Below are 20,021 nucleotides of genomic sequence, written 5' to 3' on the forward strand. Positions count from 1 at the left end.
ACCTATGGATCAATACTTAAAAGTTGTAAAAATGTGTCCCTAGTTCATTTGAATATGAGTTTGTTGTTTATGTTGTTTTGGTTTTGTAATAATATATGCTATAAAACTGCTTGATGGCTTTTTAATGAATGCTAAAGATATATAGTTTTGAGATTATATTTGATGTGATTAGTTTTTTTAATCATCCACAATAAAGAAACCTCTAAAATATACTTGATGTGATTACTTTTGTTTAATCTAGCCTAATAAGTTTTGATTACAAATATAAAAAAAAAAAACAAAAAACAAAGTTTTATTGGAAGGCATGTTGTAATTTATTAAAAAAAAAAATACTAGAATGCTTGAAGTTTACTACGAAATTGCAAGGATCATGTTGCTACGAATTTAATGGGAAACCATTTAAGCAATATCCTACCGAAATATTTACGAATCATAAACTTCTGAACACTGTATTGCCACAAATTAGTTTGAAAGTCACTAGGATTATATTTTTATTAGTTACCAATCAGCTAGGAAATATTTTTCTAGATAATTTGCCGCCCAATCCATGCCACGGCCAGTATGACAGCTAAATCACAATAAATAGTAGCTAAATGAGTTTTGCTAGAATTTATCTTCGCATTTGCTACCAATTGTTTTGTAGCAAATCTGTGATTTTCTTGTAGTGAAAATCAATTGAATTCCAGATTTACTAATCATGGAATTTCACGTATAGAGAGTATCTCAGCTCCAAATCAATTGAATATTAATGCAAAATCTGGTTTAACTTAATTTCTTCAAACAAAAATACAAATTATACGATTGGATGCATTGTTTTCGTAATCCTTTTCCTTACTATATATTATGATTCTAATTATAATCTGATGCCTTGTCATTTACTATTTATTATGTTAGTAACTTGTTTATTATCGCTGTTAATTACAATTATGTAAAAGTTTATCTGGCGTGTTTTTTTAATTAAGATTCTAATATGTTAAAATGATATTGCATTAGGCATTTTAGTTAAATAAAGCTTTATCTATGAACCAATGCATAATTAGCTGAAAAAAAATGAATTACCAGTTTAGTTTTGATAATTTTGAGAAGTCATAATTGATTGGATTTGATTTACAATCGATGGAAACATATAACTGTCAGAACAAGAATTACCAGTTTCATCTAGCTACACAAGCATACACTAAATAAAATATCTGACCTAGATGCAGTGAGGTATAACAAAGAACCAATCATACCTCTATACAGCTTCTGGTCTACCTTTGTTCCAGTATCTTCTTTGCTTAAGGTGAAGGTTGGATGCATTGGAGTGTTCATCACTTTACAATCTTCCAGCTTGAACTTCTTCAGAAGCTCCTTTGTATACTTTGTTTGATGAACATATACAACATCTTTGCTTTGATTGATTTGAATTCCAAGGAAGAACTTCAACTCTCCCATCATGCTCATTTCAAATTCATCCTGCATTAATTTAGAAAATTTCTTGCAAAGAGATGCATTAGTAGAACCAAATATTATATCATCAACATATATCTGCACAACAAGAATGTTTTTCTTAATAGTCCTTCTAAAGAGTGTTGTGTCAACTTGACCTCTTTTAAAATCATTTTTAATTAAGAAATTACTCAGTCTATCATACCAAACTCTGGGAGCTTGTTTCAAGCCATATAGTGATTTCTTTAATTTATAAACATGGTCAGGATGCTTAAGATCCTCAAAACCAGGAGATTACTTGACAAACACTTCTTCTTCAATGACTCCATTTAGAAAAGCACTTTTGACATCCATTTGATATAATATTATGTTATGATTAACTGCATAGGATAGAAGTAAAACCTGATTGCTTCCAATCTTGCAACTGGAGCAAATGTTTTAGTGTAGTCAATGCCTTCTTGTTGACTATAACCTTGTGCAACAAGTCTAGCTTTGTTTCTGATTACTTCACCTTGTTCATTCTACTGATTAAAATGACTTTTTTCAGCTCTTTTGAGCTGAGTTTTTCTCTTTTCGAAAATGCCATCAATTTTCAATACAAATAACACATGTAACAAATAGATAAGAATAAATTTAAATATTAAAAGAAATGTAACAAACACGATATGAATATATAAACCTATATTTTTTTTCCTTTATCATTTAGTAAGTGTAATAAACTAGATGAGTATATTTACTCACAACATCCATGTTAATAACATAATACATAGTACATATGCTTAGAAATATTAATATATTCAAGTCTCCAGAATACTCATGTCATTGATTGGATCTGCACAGTTCAAAGCTTATCTTTCAATCAGAATAAAAAAACACCATACTATGACGGCAAATAAAAAACACACTGCACAAAAATAGGAAATCAAATCAAACATAGTAGGGGAAAGACGAAAAAATCACAAAATCAAACGAAGTAAGATTTAAAGTACGTGGAAATGAATTATTTAGCTAAAAAAGAAGGGAAAACAATTATAAGAGGTGATTTTGAGTTGAAATTGACCCTAAAGTACCCCTACTCGGTAGACATGAAGAAGGACGGTGGTAACAACCATGATACTGTTTTATATATATATAATTAAAAAATTTCATGTGAGAATGGTGACCAGGTTAATTCAAGATTTAGAAAAAAAACATTAGGCTCATAGGGAACATACAAAGCAAGATATATGTTTTCTAATCCTTTCGATTTCATCTTTTAAATGTGATATCAATTCACGATTTATAAGTAACCCTCTCACTCGAAATAAACTTATCTGAGATAAAGAGTATATTAAATATGGGCACATCTTCCAACAAGGTTAATTAGATCCTTTTAATTTCTCGAAAGAAGTAGAAGTCTCCATTAGGAGAGAGCAAAATACAAACTTATGAAGAAAAAAATAATAACAATTCAATGTTATTTGAATTCTGTATTTAATTTTGGAAATTATCTCTCTTCAAATGATGACTTTAATTGCTAATTAAGCCATACCATCAGGGTTTTCATCTAAACTCCATTTAAGTTCTTGGAAGCTAGACGCATGTAAAAATAAATTATTCAGAGCTAACATTAAAAATTATTAAATAAAGTATTTATGTGTCCTCCTCTTTTTCATCCATCTCTTTCTTCGTCATGTTCGATGATCACACAAGAGTTAAATGGATATGCACCTGAAAGAAAAATCAAAAGTGGACATAATATTTGAGGTATTTCATAAGATAATAAAAACTCAATTCTGAAAAAAGCACGGCTCTTTTTTTACTTATGATTTGACTTTAAACTTTGCATGACCATTGTCATTACTTTGCGTTTTTCAGTGTAGTATTTTTGGTTTATGCATGCATACAATATTGTTATTTAAGAAAAATTTTATATGTTTATGATTCTTACATCGAAAATATTTTACATTATAGTCATGTAGAAATGGGATTCATTTTAAACCATAAACAAACCTCGCCCGACAAATTGTTTCTTATTATCAACTCACAAAAGGACACCCAATATGAAGTAAATAAAAATAAAAAACATCAAAATTCATTCATTAAAATATAACACTGATGCAAGGAACACAAGGAATTTGTGCGGCACACGAAACACACATACAAAATAAAAGTACTCTCGGGTGTTAATTATTTAGAAGATGTAACAGACTATTGCTCGGACAAACGACCTAACCAATTAGTCTGATGGATGACCCGAATAATTAAAAATAGATATATAGTGAATTTGACTTTTAATTACCAGCTATATATAGCTAGTAATTAATTATGATGATTTAATTATTGAGGATCTCTTGTGCTTTTTTCTCGAGGGAGAATGGTTTTCCATTGGGGTTTGACGCGGAGTCATTGGCATTCCAAATGAAAATGCCACGAAGTGACTGAGTGCTGTGGAGATCGACACAACCCTCAAGGAAGTCCTCTCGTGAAAGTTTACCTTTACCGGCGTCAGCTGGATCGGTGCTGGCTCCCGCTAGAAGTTTTTTAGAACCGTATTCATCTGATAGATTAAGAAAGAGGTTCACAAACTCGTCCTTTGACTTGAGAGTATCGATATAGAATTGGTAGTTAACCCAATTAATATCGTTGGTGCGAGCCAAGTAGAGTGTCTTGTAGTGTTTTTGGGTTTCATGCGATGGAGCAATGGATACCACATCGATGCCTACATCTTTCTTGAGTCTTTTTATAACGTCCCCGATGCAGTAGGAGAAATCTTCTTCACTAACATCTGGATGGATGTACTCATAGTTGATATCAATGCCATCAATTAAATTGTAGCAGGAGTTGGTTCTGTTGTATAATTGGAAGATTTTTTTAAGGGATTCGACAGCATTGTCACACCATTCGAGTTTGTGTGCAGGATGGAATGGATATTTAGTATCACGGCCTCCAATGCTTATTACCACCTTCACATTGCCATGGTTGGTCTTGATATCATCAACATTGTCTGGACCGAAGAAAGGAATCTTCCAACTGGCGTTGAAAATTCCGGTGCCTTTTCCATCGACGTAAGTCTCATGGGCAAAGCCCAAAATGAAATGGAATTCAGGGATGTGGCGGCCGATAATATCAGCTGGGAAATTATTTAAAGAATCTGGGTAGGACTTCACGCCAATGTATTCTCTAAAAATGACTGGATTCACATCATTGTCACCGATGATAGGAGCTGTTGACATTTTGGAGGATCGATATATGAGAAATTAATATATACTTTGTTTTTTGTGTTTTCTTTATGTTGGGGTTTAGATAGATTGGAATGAGTAACTCTAATTTATGCATTCCCTTTTATAAGGCTACTTCTCCTTCTTAATGATGTCATCTGCATTTGTCATACCATTACATCTTATGTTTATCTAATCATTTTTAATTTCCATCAACCAATGGTGGAGAAATATGCATCCAAATTTCCTCTATGTATATTAATTAATTTAATAACACCAAATAATTAACAAGGAAGGTCTACGAGATGAGCTTCACATGTTTATACTCATAAGATTCTTAATCAAATTATTATGATCTACATCCATTTCATGTTCAGACTATGGTTGTTAGGAGATTTGAAAAAATTATTCGTCATATTTCTCAACTCAACTGAGGGGCTCATTTCCTACAAATCTTATTCAAAATATAACATGATTTATGAACCTATTCGTATTGTTTGATAGTATTTGTTTGAGATTTTAGAGTGTACTCCTGTAGACAAGTTCATATAGAGCTTGCTTTGCTCCGACTTTAAAAGAGGCTACCACAAATGGATGGTACGATTGAACATCTTAGATTACTTTTATGGATTAAATATGTTTTTGGTCTCTATAAATATACCAAATTTTCGTGTTAGCCCCTCTAAAATTTTCCTGCAACTGTTAGTCCCTATAAGAATTTCAATCACTACTTTTGATCCCTATTTTTAAGTTAATTTTAGTATTTTGCTTAATGAAATTGTGCAGAAATGTGTAGATTATTGTAAAAATATTTCCCAAAAAAATTAGGATTTTTTAACAAAACATAAATTTAATATGAATTTTTAACCAAATAGTTAATAAGGAAGGACTACAAGATGAGCTTGAAGCTTCACATGTTTATGAGTACTCATCATAAGATTTAATCAAATTTTTATTATGATACATCAACCTCATGTTCACACTATGGTTGTTAGGTGAATTGTAAAAATTAACTGTCATATTTCTCAACTCAATTGAGTTGAGGGGTTCATTTCCAACAAATCATATTCAAATAAAATATAGTTTATAAACTTATTTTGTATTGTTTGATAGCGTTCGCTTGAGATTTTAGAATGTACTCTTGTCAGCTAGTTTATACAGAGCTTGCTTTGCTCCAACTTTAAAAGCGGCTACCACAAATGGACAGAGGGATTGAACATCTTATAATAATGTTTTTAAAAGGAAAATTTAGATTAGTTAGTACTTCGGCCGTATATCGAGTTTGCAAAAGAAATATAATACAATTAATTTCTATTTTTCCATTAGTTTTATCACCTTATTTGCTAAGTCTTTTATTAAAAAAAATCTTATTAGATATGATATTATTAACTTCTTATTGCTAGAGAAAACAAGCCAAAATAATTTTTCTCTAAACACAATAATGCAAAACTGTATAATATTGGGGACAGAGATTAGTCCAATTGATAAGAAGTTAAGCGTGTGGATTTAAATTCCTCAATCAGTGTGAAGAGCTCATGAAATTAGAGTTGTCAAATAGACTAACCCTAACCACTGTGGTATGAATATTGGGATGGTCCGCTTGTTATTGTGTACACATTGTTAAACATTTATCGGGACCGACATATTATTTTTGGTTAATTTACTCATTTAGTTTTCTTTTCAAAGTTGATATTTTTTTTTTTCTGTTCATTCACACTATGGTTTTGAAATTTTGAATAGTCAATAATCATATTTTTTTTTTATAACAAAATTAAGTGTATTATTTTTTATGAATCAAGTCAGTTGGTCATGCATTTCCTTCGTTTTTTTTTATTTTTGTTGAATATTAAACAATATCAATTCATTGAAGTTGATAGAGTACATTAAAACAATACAAATTCAAAATTACTAAAAACAAAACGGATGAATATGTGAAGAAACTCACAACATCCATGTTAATAACATAATACATAGTACATATGCTTAGAAATATTAATATATTCAAGTCTTCAGAATACTCATGTCATTGATTGGATCGGCACAGTTCAAAGCTTATCTTTCAATCAGAATAAAAAAACACCGTACTATGACGGAAAATAAAAAACACACTGCACAAAAACAGGAAATCAAAACAAACATAGTAGGGCAAAGACGAAAAAATCTCAAAATCAAACGAAGTAAGATTTAAAATATGTGGAAATGAATTATTTAGCTATAAAAGAAGGAAAAACAATTATAAGAGGTGATTTTGAGTTGAAATTGACCCTAAAGTACCCCTACTCAGTAGACATGAAGAAGGAAGGTGGTAACAACCACGATACTGTTATATATATATATATATATATATATATATATAATTAAAAAATTTCATGTGAGATTGGTGACCTAGTTAATTCAAGATTTAGAAGAAAAAAAATTAGGCTCATAGGGAACATACAAAGCAAGATATATGTTTTCTAATACTTTCGACTTCATCCTTAAAATGTGATACCAATTCACGATTTATAAATAACCATCTCACTGGAAATAAACTTATCCGAGATAAAGAGTATATTAAATATGGGCACATCTTCCAACAAGGTTAATTAGATCCTTTTAATTTCTCGAAAGAAGTAGAAGTCTCCATTAGGAGAGAGCTAAATACAAACTTATGAGGAAAAAAATAATAACAATTCAATGTTATTTGAATTATGTATTTAATTTTGGAAATTATCTCTCTTCAAATGATGACTGTAATTGCTAATTAAGCCATACCATCAGGGTTTTCATCTAAAGTCCATTTAAGTTCTTGGAAGCTAGACGCGTGTAAAAATAAATTATTCAGAGCTAACATTAAAAATTATTAAATAAAGTATTTATGTGTCCTCCTCTTTTTCATCCATCTCTTTCTTCGTCATGTTCGATGATCACACAAGAGTTAAATGGATATGCACCTGAAAGAAAAATCAAAAGTGGACATAATATTTGAGGTATTTCATAAGATAATAAAAACTCAATTCTGAAAAAAGCACGGCTCTTTTTTTACTTATGATTTGACTTTAAACTTTGCATGACCATTTTCAATACTTTGCGTTTTTCAGTGTAGTATTTTTGGTTTATGCACGCATACAATATTGTTATTTAAGAAAAAATTTATATGTTTATGATTCTTACATCGAAAATATTTTACATTATAGTCATGTAGAAATGGGATTCATTTTAAACCATAAACAAACCTCGCCCGACAAATTGTTTCTTATTATCAACTCACAAAAGGACACCCAATATGAAGTAAATAAAAATAAAAAACATCAAAATTCATTCATTAAAATATAACACTGATGCAAGGAACACAAGGAATTTGTGCGGCACACGAAACACACATACAAAATAAAAGTACTCTCGGGTGTTAATTATTTAGAAGATGTAACAGACTATTGCTCGGACAAACGACCTAACCAATTAGTCTGATGGATGACCCGAATAATTAAAAATAGATATATAGTGAATTTGACTTTTAATTACCAGCTATATATAGCTAGTAATTAATTATGATGATTTAATTATTGAGGATCTCTTGTGCTTTTTTCTCGAGGGAGAATGGTTTTCCATTGGGGTTTGACGCGGAGTCATTGGCATTCCAAATGAAAATGCCACGAAGTGACTGAGTGCTGTGGAGATCGACACAACCCTCAAGGAAGTCCTCTCGTGAAAGTTTACCTTTACCGGCGTCAGCTGGATCGGTGCTGGCTCCCGCTAGAAGTTTTTTAGAACCGTATTCATCTGATAGATTAAGAAAGAGGTTCACAAACTCGTCCTTTGACTTGAGAGTATCGATATAGAATTGGTAGTTAACCCAATTAATATCGTTGGTGCGAGCCAAGTAGAGTGTCTTGTAGTGTTTTTGGGTTTCATGCGATGGAGCAATGGATACCACATCGATGCCTACATCTTTCTTGAGTCTTTTTATAACGTCCCCGATGCAGTAGGAGAAATCTTCTTCACTAACATCTGGATGGATGTACTCATAGTTGATATCAATGCCATCAATTAAATTGTAGCAGGAGTTGGTTCTGTTGTATAATTGGAAGATTTTTTTAAGGGATTCGACAGCATTGTCACACCATTCGAGTTTGTGTGCAGGATGGAATGGATATTTAGTATCACGGCCTCCAATGCTTATTACCACCTTCACATTGCCATGGTTGGTCTTGATATCATCAACATTGTCTGGACCGAAGAAAGGAATCTTCCAACTGGCGTTGAAAATTCCGGTGCCTTTTCCATCGACGTAAGTCTCATGGGCAAAGCCCAAAATGAAATGGAATTCAGGGATGTGGCGGCCGATAATATCAGCTGGGAAATTATTTAAAGAATCTGGGTAGGACTTCACGCCAATGTATTCTCTAAAAATGACTGGATTCACATCATTGTCACCGATGATAGGAGCTGTTGACATTTTGGAGGATCGATATATGAGAAATTAATATATACTTTGTTTTTTGTGTTTTCTTTATGTTGGGGTTTAGATAGATTGGAATGAGTAACTCTAATTTATGCATTCCCTTTTATAAGGCTACTTCTCCTTCTTAATGATGTCATCTGCATTTGTCATACCATTACATCTTATGTTTATCTAATCATTTTTAATTTCCATCAACCAATGGTGGAGAAATATGCATCCAAATTTCCTCTATGTATATTAATTAATTTAATAACACCAAATAATTAACAAGGAAGGTCTACGAGATGAGCTTCACATGTTTATACTCATAAGATTCTTAATCAAATTATTATGATCTACATCCATTTCATGTTCAGACTATGGTTGTTAGGAGATTTGAAAAAATTATTCGTCATATTTCTCAACTCAACTGAGGGGCTCATTTCCTACAAATCTTATTCAAAATATAACATGATTTATGAACCTATTCGTATTGTTTGATAGTATTTGTTTGAGATTTTAGAGTGTACTCCTGTAGACAAGTTCATATAGAGCTTGCTTTGCTCCGACTTTAAAAGAGGCTACCACAAATGGATGGTACGATTGACCATCTTAGATTACTTTTATGGATTAAATATGTTTTTGGTCTCTATAAATATACCAAATTTTCGTGTTAGCCCCTCTAAAATTTTCCTGCAACTGGTAGTCCCTGTAAGAATTTCAATCACTACTTTTGATCCCTATTTTTAAGTTAATTTTAGTATTTTGCTTAATGAAATTGTGCAGAAATGTGTAGATTATTGTAAAAATATTTCCCAAAAAAATTAGGATTTTTTAACAAAACATAAATTTAATATGAATTTTTAACCAAATAGTTAATAAGGAAGGACTACAAGATGAGCTTGAAGCTTCACATGTTTATGAGTACTCATCATAAGATTTAATCAAATTTTTATTATGATACATCAACCTCATGTTCACACTATGGTTGTTAGGTGAATTGTAAAAATTAACTGTCATATTTCTCAACTCAATTGAGTTGAGGGGTTCATTTCCAACAAATCATATTCAAATAAAATATAGTTTATAAACCTATTTTGTATTGTTTGATAGCGTTCGCTTGAGATTTTAGAATGTACTCTTGTCAGCTAGTTTATACAGAGCTTGCTTTGCTCCAACTTTAAAGACGGCTACCACAAATGGACAGAGGGATTGAACATCTTATAATAATGTTTTTAAAAGGAAAATTTAGATTAGTTAGTACTTCGGCCGTATATCGAGTTTGCAAAAGAGATATAATACAATTAATTTCTATTTTTCCATTAGTTTTATCACCTTATTTGCTAAGTCTTTTATTAAAAAAAATCTTATTAGATATGATATTATTAACTTCTTATTGCTAGAGAAAACAAGCCAAAATAATTTTTCTCTAAACACAATAATGCAAAACTGTATAATATTGGGGATAGAGATTAGTCCAATTGATAAGAAGTTAAGCGTGTGGATTTAAATTCCTCAATCAGTGTGAAGAGCTCATGAAATTAGAGTTGTCAAATAGACTAACCCTAACCACTGTGGTATGAATATTGGGATGGTCCGCTTGTTATTGTGTACACATTGTTAAACATTTATCGGGACCGACATATTATTTTTGGTTAATTTACTCATTTAGTTTTCTTTTTAAAGTTGATATTTTTTTTTTCTGTTCATTCACACTATGGTTTTGAAATTTTGAATAGTCAATAATCATATTTTTTTTTTATAACAAAATTAAGTGTATTATTTTTTATGAATCAAGTCAGTTGGTCATGCATTTCCTTCGTTTTTTTTTATTTTTGTTGAATATTAAACAGTATCAATTCATTGAAGTTGATCGAGTACATTAAAACAATACAAATTCAAAATTACTAAAAACAAAACGGATGAATATGTGAAGAAACTCACAACATCCATGTTAATAACTTAATACATAGTACATATGCTTAGAAATATTAATATATTCAAGTCTTCAGAATACTCATGTCATTGATTGGATCGGCACAGTTCAAAGCTTATCTTTCAATCAGAATAAAAAAACACCGTACTATGACGGAAAATAAAAAACACACTGCACAAAAACAGGAAATCAAAACAAACATAGTAGGGCAAAGACGAAAAAATCTCAAAATCAAACGAAATAAGATTTAAAATATGTGGAAATGAATTATTTAGCTATAAAAGAAGGAAAAACAAATATAAGAGGTGATTTTGAGTTGAAATTGACCCTAAAGTACCCCTACTCAGTAGACCTGAAGAAGGACGGTGGTAACAACCACGATACTGTTTTATATATATATATATATATATATATATATATATATATATATATATATATATATAATTAAAAAAATTCATGTGAGATTGGTGACCTAGTTAATTCAAGATTTAGAAGAAAAAAAATTAGGCTCATAGGGAACATACAAAGCAAGATATATGTTTTCTAATACTTTCGACTTCATCTTTAAAATGTGATACCAATTCACGATTTATAAATAACCATCTCACTGGAAATAAACTTATCCGAGATAAAGAGTATATTAAATATGGGCACATCTTCCAACAAGGTTAATTAGATCCTTTTAATTTCTCGAAAGAAGTAGAAGTCTCCATTAGGAGAGAGCTAAATACAAACTTATGAGGAAAAAAATAATAACAATTGAATGTTATTTGCATTATGTATTTAATTTTGGAAATTATCTCTCTTCAAATGATGACTGTAATTGCTAATTAAGCCATACCATCAGGGTTTTCATCTAAAGTCCATTTAAGTTCTTGGAAGCTAGACGCGTGTAAAAATAAATTATTCAGAGCTAACATTAAAAATTATTAAATAAAGTATTTATGTGTCCTCCTCTTTTTCATCCATCTCTTTCTTCGTCATGTTCGATGATCACACAAGAGTTAAATGGATATGCACCTGAAAGAAAAATCAAAAGTGGACATAATATTTGAGGTATTTCATAAGATAATAAAAACTCAATTCTGAAAAAAGCACGGCTCTTTTTTTACTTATGATTTGACATTAAACTTTGCATGACCATTGTCATTACTTTGCGTTTTTCAGTGTAGTATTTTTGGTTTATGCATGCATACAATATTGTTATTTAAGAAAAATTTTATATGTTTATGATTCTTACATCGAAAATATTTTACATTATAGTCATGTAGAAATGGGATTCATTTTAAACCATAAACAAACCTCGCCCGACAAATTGTTTCTTATTATCAACTCACAAAAGGACACCCAATATGAAGTAAATAAAAATAAAAAACATCAAAATTCATTCATTAAAATATAACACTGATGCAAGGAACACAAGGAATTTGTGCGGCACACGAAACACACATACAAAATAAAAGTACTCTCGGATGTTAATTATTTAGAAGATGTAACAGACTATTGCTCGGACAAACGACCTAACCAATTAGTCTGATGGATGACCCGAATAATTAAAAATAGATATATAGTGAATTTGACTTTTAATTACCAGCTATATATAGCTAGTAATTAATTATGATGATTTAATTATTGAGGATCTCTTGTGCTTTTTTCTCGAGGGAGAATGGTTTTCCATTGGGGTTTGACGCGGAGTCATTGGCATTCCAAATGAAAATGCCACGAAGTGACTGAGTGCTGTGGAGATCGACACAACCCTCAAGGAAGTCCTCTCGTGAAAGTTTACCTTTACCGGCGTCAGCTGGATCGGTGCTGGCTCCCGCTAGAAGTTTTTTAGAACCGTATTCATCTGATAGATTAAGAAAGAGGTTCACAAACTCGTCCTTTGACTTGAGAGTATCGATATAGAATTGGTAGTTAACCCAATTAATATCGTTGGTGCGAGCCAAGTAGAGTGTCTTGTAGTGTTTTTGGGTTTCATGCGATGGAGCAATGGATACCACATCGATGCCTACATCTTTCTTGAGTCTTTTTATAACGTCCCCGATGCAGTAGGAGAAATCTTCTTCACTAACATCTGGATGGATGTACTCATAGTTGATATCAATGCCATCAATTAAATTGTAGCAGGAGTTGGTTCTGTTGTATAATTGGAAGATTTTTTTAAGGGATTCGACAGCATTGTCACACCATTCGAGTTTGTGTGCAGGATGGAATGGATATTTAGTATCACGGCCTCCAATGCTTATTACCACCTTCACATTGCCATGGTTGGTCTTGATATCATCAACATTGTCTGGACCGAAGAAAGGAATCTTCCAACTGGCGTTGAAAATTCCGGTGCCTTTTCCATCGACGTAAGTCTCATGGGCAAAGCCCAAAATGAAATGGAATTCAGGGATGTGGCGGCCGATAATATCAGCTGGGAAATTATTTAAAGAATCTGGGTAGGACTTCACGCCAATGTATTCTCTAAAAATGACTGGATTCACATCATTGTCACCGATGATAGGAGCTGTTGACATTTTGGAGGATCGATATATGAGAAATTAATATATACTTTGTTTTTTGTGTTTTCTTTATGTTGGGGTTTAGATAGATTGGAATGAGTAACTCTAATTTATGCATTCCCTTTTATAAGGCTACTTCTCCTTCTTAATGATGTCATCTGCATTTGTCATACCATTACATCTTATGTTTATCTAATCATTTTTAATTTCCATCAACCAATGGTGGAGAAATATGCATCCAAATTTCCTCTATGTATATTAATTAATTTAATAACACCAAATAATTAACAAGGAAGGTCTACGAGATGAGCTTCACATGTTTATACTCATAAGATTCTTAATCAAATTATTATGATCTACATCCATTTCATGTTCAGACTATGGTTGTTAGGAGATTTGAAAAAATTATTCGTCATATTTCTCAACTCAACTGAGGGGCTCATTTCCTACAAATCTTATTCAAAATATAACATGATTTATGAACCTATTCGTATTGTTTGATAGTATTTGTTTGAGATTTTAGAGTGTACTCCTGTAGACAAGTTCATATAGAGCTTGCTTTGCTCCGACTTTAAAAGAGGCTACCACAAATGGATGGTACGATTGAACATCTTAGATTACTTTTATGGATTAAATATGTTTTTGGTCTCTATAAATATACCAAATTTTCGTGTTAGCCCCTCTAAAATTTTCCTGCAACTGTTAGTCCCTGTAAGAATTTCAATCACTACTTTTGATCCCTATTTTTAAGTTAATTTTAGTATTTTGCTTAATGAAATTGTGCAGAAATGTGTAGATTATTGTGAAAATATTTCCCAAAAAAATTAGAATTTTTTAACAAAACATAAATTTAATATGAATTTTTAACCAAATAGTTAATAAGGAAGGACTACAAGATGAGCTTGAAGCTTCACATGTTTATGAGTACTCATCATAAGATTTAATCAAATTTTTATTATGATACATCAACCTCATGTTCACACTATGGTTGTTCGGTGAATTGTAAAAATTAACTGTCATATTTCTCAACTCAATTGAGTTGAGGGGTTCATTTCCAACAAATCATATTCAAATAAAATATAGTTTATAAACCTATTTTGTATTGTTTGATAGCGTTCGCTTGAGATTTTAGAATGTACTCTTGTCAGCTAGTTTATACAGAGCTTGCTTTGCTCCAACTTTAAAAGCGGCTACCACAAATGGACAGAGGGATTGAACATCTTATAATAATGTTTTTAAAAGGAAAATTTAGATTAGTTAGTACTTCGGCCGTATATCGAGTTTGCAAAAGAAATATAATACAATTAATTTCTATTTTTCCATTAGTTTTATCACCTTATTTGCTAAGTCTTTTATTAAAAAAAATCTTATTAGATATGATATTATTAACTTCTTATTGCTAGAGAAAACAAGCCAAAATAATTTTTCTCTAAACACAATAACGCAAAACTGTATAATATTGGGGATAGAGATTAGTCCAATTGATAAGAAGTTAAGCGTGTGAATTTAAATTCCTCAATCAGTGTGAAGAGCTCATGAAATTAGAGTTGTCAAATAGACTAACCCTAACCACTGTGGTATGAATATTGGGATGGTCCGCTTGTTATTGTGTACACATTGTTAAACATTTATCGGGACCGACATATTATTTTTGGTTAATTTACTCATTTAGTTTTCTTTTCAAAGTTGATATTTTTTTTCTTTCTATTCATTCACACTATGGTTTTGAAATTTTGAATAGTCAATAATCATATTTTTTTTATAACAAAATTAAGTGTATTATTTTTTATGAATCAAGTCAGTTGGTCATGCATTTCCTTCGTTTTTTTTATTTTTGTTGAATATTAAACAATATCAATTCATTGAAGTTGATCGAGTACATTAAAACAATACAAATTCAAAATTACTAAAAACAAAACGGATGAATATGTGAAGAAACTCACAACATCCATGTTAATAACATAATACATAGTACATATGCTTAGAAATATTAATATATTCAAGTCTTCAGAATACTCATGTCATTGATTGGATCGGCACAGTTCAAAGCTTATCTTTCAATCAGAATAAAAAAACACCGTACTATGACGGAAAATAAAAAACACACTGCACAAAAACAGGAAATCAAAACAAACATAGTAGGGCAAAGACGAAAAAATCTCAAAATCAAACGAAGTAAGATTTAAAATATGTGGAAATGAATTATTTAGCTATAAAAGAAGGAAAAACAATTATAAGAGGTGATTTTGAGTTGAAATTGACCCTAAAGTACCCCTACTCAGTAGACATGAAGAAGGAAGGTGGTAACAACCACGATACTGTTTTATATATATATATATATATATATATATATATATATATATATATAATTAAAAAATTTCATGTGAGATTGGTGACCTAGTTAATTCAAGATTTAGAAGAAAAAAAATTAGGCTCATAGGGAACATACAAAGCAACATATATGTTTTCTACTCCCTCCGTTTCAAAATATATGTCCAATTTTTGCAATGTGCACTATTCACTTGACTTACTTTGACCATACTTTTTAACTAATATATAAATACAAATATTAGCATGTAAGATGTTGTTTGATTTGTCTCGACAAATATTTTCAAAATATTAAATTTTTATAATTTTTTACTTTAGAAAATTAAAGATATTAACAGTCAAAATTATGCATTGGCATATATGAAGTGGTTGACTTGGACATGTATTTTGAAACGGAGGGAGTAATACTTTCGACTTCATCTTTAAAATGTGATACCAATTCACGATTTATAAATAACCATCTCACTGGAAATAAACTTATCCGAGATAAAGAGTATATTAAATATGGGCACATCTTCCAACAAGGTTAATTAGATCCTTTTAATTTCTCGAAAGAAGTAGAAGTCTCCATTAGGAGAGAGCTAAATACAAACTTATGAGGAAAAAAATAATAACAATTCAATGTTATTTGAATTATGTATTTAATTTTGGAAATTATCTCTCTTCAAATGATGACTGTAATTGCTAATTAAGCCATACCATCAGGGTTTTCATCTAAAGTCCATTTAAGTTCTTGGAAGCTAGACGCGTGTAAAAATAAATTATTCAGAGCTAACATTAAAAATTATTAAATAAAGTATTTATGTGTCCTCCTCTTTTTCATCCATCTCTTTCTTCGTCATGTTCGATGATCACACAAGAGTTAAATGGATATGCACCTGAAAGAAAAATCAAAAGTGGACATAATATTTGAGGTATTTCATAAGATAATAAAAACTCAATTCTGAAAAAAAGCACGGCTCTTTTTTTACTTATGATTTGACTTTAAACTTTGCATGACCATTGTCATTACTTTGCGTTTTTCAGTGTAGTATTTTTGGTTTATGCACGCATACAATATTGTTATTTAAGAAAAATTTTATATGTTTATGATTCTTACATCGAAAATATTTTACATTATAGTCATGTAGAAATGGGATTCATTTTAAACCATAAACAAACCTCGCCCGACAAATTGTTTCTTATTATCAACTCACAAAAGGACACCCAATATGAAGTAAATAAAAATAAAAAACATCAAAATTCATTCATTAAAATATAACACTGATGCAAGGAACACAAGGAATTTGTGCGGCACACGAAACACACATACAAAATAAAAGTACTCTCGGGTGTTAATTATTTAGAAGATGTAACAGACTATTGCTCGGACAAACGACCTAACCAATTAGTCTGATGGATGACCCGAATAATTAAAAATAGATATATAGTGAATTTGACTTTTAATTACCAGCTATATATAGCTAGTAATTAATTATGATGATTTAATTATTGAGGATCTCTTGTGCTTTTTTCTCGAGGGAGAATGGTTTTCCATTGGGGTTTGACGCGGAGTCATTGGCATTCCAAATGAAAATGCCACGAAGTGACTGAGTGCTGTGGAGATCGACACAACCCTCAAGGAAGTCCTCTCGTGAAAGTTTACCTTTACCGGCGTCAGCTGGATCGGTGCTGGCTCCCGCTAGAAGTTTTTTAGAACCGTATTCATCTGATAGATTAAGAAAGAGGTTCACAAACTCGTCCTTTGACTTGAGAGTATCGATATAGAATTGGTAGTTAACCCAATTAATATCGTTGGTGCGAGCCAAGTAGAGTGTCTTGTAGTGTTTTTGGGTTTCATGCGATGGAGCAATGGATACCACATCGATGCCTACATCTTTCTTGAGTCTTTTTATAACGTTCCCGATGCAGTAGGAGAAATCTTCTTCACTAACATCTGGATGGATGTACTCATAGTTGATATCAATGCCATCAATTAAATTGTAGCAGGAGTTGGTTCTGTTGTATAATTGGAAGATTTTTTTAAGGGATTCGACAGCATTGTCACACCATTCGAGTTTGTGTGCAGGATGGAATGGATATTTAGTATCACGGCCTCCAATGCTTATTACCACCTTCACATTGCCATGGTTGGTCTTGATATCATCAACATTGTCTGGACCGAAGAAAGGAATCTTCCAACTGGCGTTGAAAATTCCGGTGCCTTTTCCATCGACGTAAGTCTCATGGGCAAAGCCCAAAATGAAATGGAATTCAGGGATGTGGCGGCCGATAATATCAGCTGGGAAATTATTTAAAGAATCTGGGTAGGACTTCACGCCAATGTATTCTCTAAAAATGACTGGATTCACATCATTGTCACCGATGATAGGAGCTGTTGACATTTTGGAGGATCGATATATGAGAAATTAATATATACTTTGTTTTTTGTGTTTTCTTTATGTTGGGGTTTAGATAGATTGGAATGAGTAACTCTAATTTATGCATTCCCTTTTATAAGGCTACTTCTCCTTCTTAATGATGTCATCTGCATTTGTCATACCATTACATCTTATGTTTATCTAATCATTTTTAATTTCCATCAACCAATGGTGGAGAAATATGCATCCAAATTTCCTCTATGTATATTAATTAATTTAATAACACCAAATAATTAACAAGGAAGGTCTACGAGATGAGCTTCACATGTTTATACTCATAAGATTCTTAATCAAATTATTATGATCTACATCCATTTCATGTTCAGACTATGGTTGTTAGGAGATTTGAAAAAATTATTCGTCATATTTCTCAACTCAACTGAGGGGCTCATTTCCTACAAATCTTATTCAAAATATAACATGATTTATGAACCTATTCGTATTGTTTGATAGTATTTGTTTGAGATTTTAGAGTGTACTCCTGTAGACAAGTTCATATAGAGCTTGCTTTGCTCCGACTTTAAAAGAGGCTACCACAAATGGATGGTACGATTGAACATCTTAGATTACTTTTATGGATTAAATATGTTTTTGGTCTCTATAAATATACCAAATTTTCGTGTTAGCCCCTCTAAAATTTTCCTGCAACTGTTAGTCCCTGTAAGAATTTCAATCACTACTTTTGATCCCTATTTTTAAGTTAATTTTAGTATTTTGCTTAATGAAATTGTGCAGAAATGTGTAGATTATTGTGAAAATATTTCCCAAAAAAATTAGAATTTTTTAACAAAACATAAATTTAATATGAATTTTTAACCAAATAGTTAATAAGGAAGGACTACAAGATGAGCTTGAAGCTTCACATGTTTATGAGTACTCATCATAAGATTTAATCAAATTTTTATTATGATACATCAACCTCATGTTCACACTATGGTTGTTCGGTGAATTGTAAAAATTAACTGTCATATTTCTCAACTCAATTGAGTTGAGGGGTTCATTTCCAACAAATCATATTCAAATAAAATATAGTTTATAAACCTATTTTGTATTGTTTGATAGCGTTCGCTTGAGATTTTAGAATGTACTCTTGTCAGCTAGTTTATACAGAGCTTGCTTTGCTCCAACTTTAAAAGCGGCTACCACAAATGGACAGAGGGATTGAACATCTTATAATAATGTTTTTAAAAGGAAAATTTAGATTAGTTAGTACTTCGGCCGTATATCGAGTTTGCAAAAGAAATATAATACAATTAATTTCTATTTTTCCATTAGTTTTATCACCTTATTTGCTAAGTCTTTTATTAAAAAAAATCTTATTAGATATGATATTATTAACTTCTTATTGCTAGAGAAAACAAGCCAAAATAATTTTTCTCTAAACACAATAACGCAAAACTGTATAATATTGGGGATAGAGATTAGTCCAATTGATAAGAAGTTAAGCGTGTGAATTTAAATTCCTCAATCAGTGTGAAGAGCTCATGAAATTAGAGTTGTCAAATAGACTAACCCTAACCACTGTGGTATGAATATTGGGATGGTCCGCTTGTTATTGTGTACACATTGTTAAACATTTATCGGGACCGACATATTATTTTTGGTTAATTTACTCATTTAGTTTTCTTTTCAAAGTTGATATTTTTTTTCTTTCTATTCATTCACACTATGGTTTTGAAATTTTGAATAGTCAATAATCATATTTTTTTTTATAACAAAATTAAGTGTATTATTTTTTATGAATCAAGTCAGTTGGTCATGCATTTCCTTCGTTTT

At 31.1% G+C, this 20,021-nt stretch overlaps 4 pseudogenes across 4 annotated transcripts; all 4 read right to left on the reverse strand.

The window, feature by feature from the left end:
- Window positions 1-3,471: 3,471 nt before the first annotated feature.
- On the reverse strand, window positions 3,472-4,731 carry LOC25479387 (chitinase 2-like; annotated as a pseudogene). Its single transcript, XR_003008698.2, has one exon. The product of XR_003008698.2 is annotated as a chitinase 2-like (transcript).
- A 3,163-nt stretch (window positions 4,732-7,894) lies between these two features.
- LOC120577283 (chitinase 2-like) lies at window positions 7,895-9,155 on the reverse strand (annotated as a pseudogene). Its single transcript, XR_005643352.1, has one exon. The product of XR_005643352.1 is annotated as a chitinase 2-like (transcript).
- A 3,185-nt stretch (window positions 9,156-12,340) lies between these two features.
- On the reverse strand, window positions 12,341-13,601 carry LOC120577287 (chitinase 2-like; annotated as a pseudogene). Its single transcript, XR_005643355.1, has one exon. The product of XR_005643355.1 is annotated as a chitinase 2-like (transcript).
- Window positions 13,602-17,037: 3,436 nt separating this feature from the next.
- On the reverse strand, window positions 17,038-18,302 carry LOC120577289 (chitinase 2-like; annotated as a pseudogene). Its single transcript, XR_005643359.1, has one exon. The product of XR_005643359.1 is annotated as a chitinase 2-like (transcript).
- Window positions 18,303-20,021: the final 1,719 nt, after the last annotated feature.

Source organism: Medicago truncatula, chromosome 8 (assembly GCF_003473485.1).
Source record: "Medicago truncatula cultivar Jemalong A17 chromosome 8, MtrunA17r5.0-ANR, whole genome shotgun sequence".
NCBI classification, from domain to species: domain Eukaryota; kingdom Viridiplantae; phylum Streptophyta; class Magnoliopsida; order Fabales; family Fabaceae; genus Medicago; species Medicago truncatula.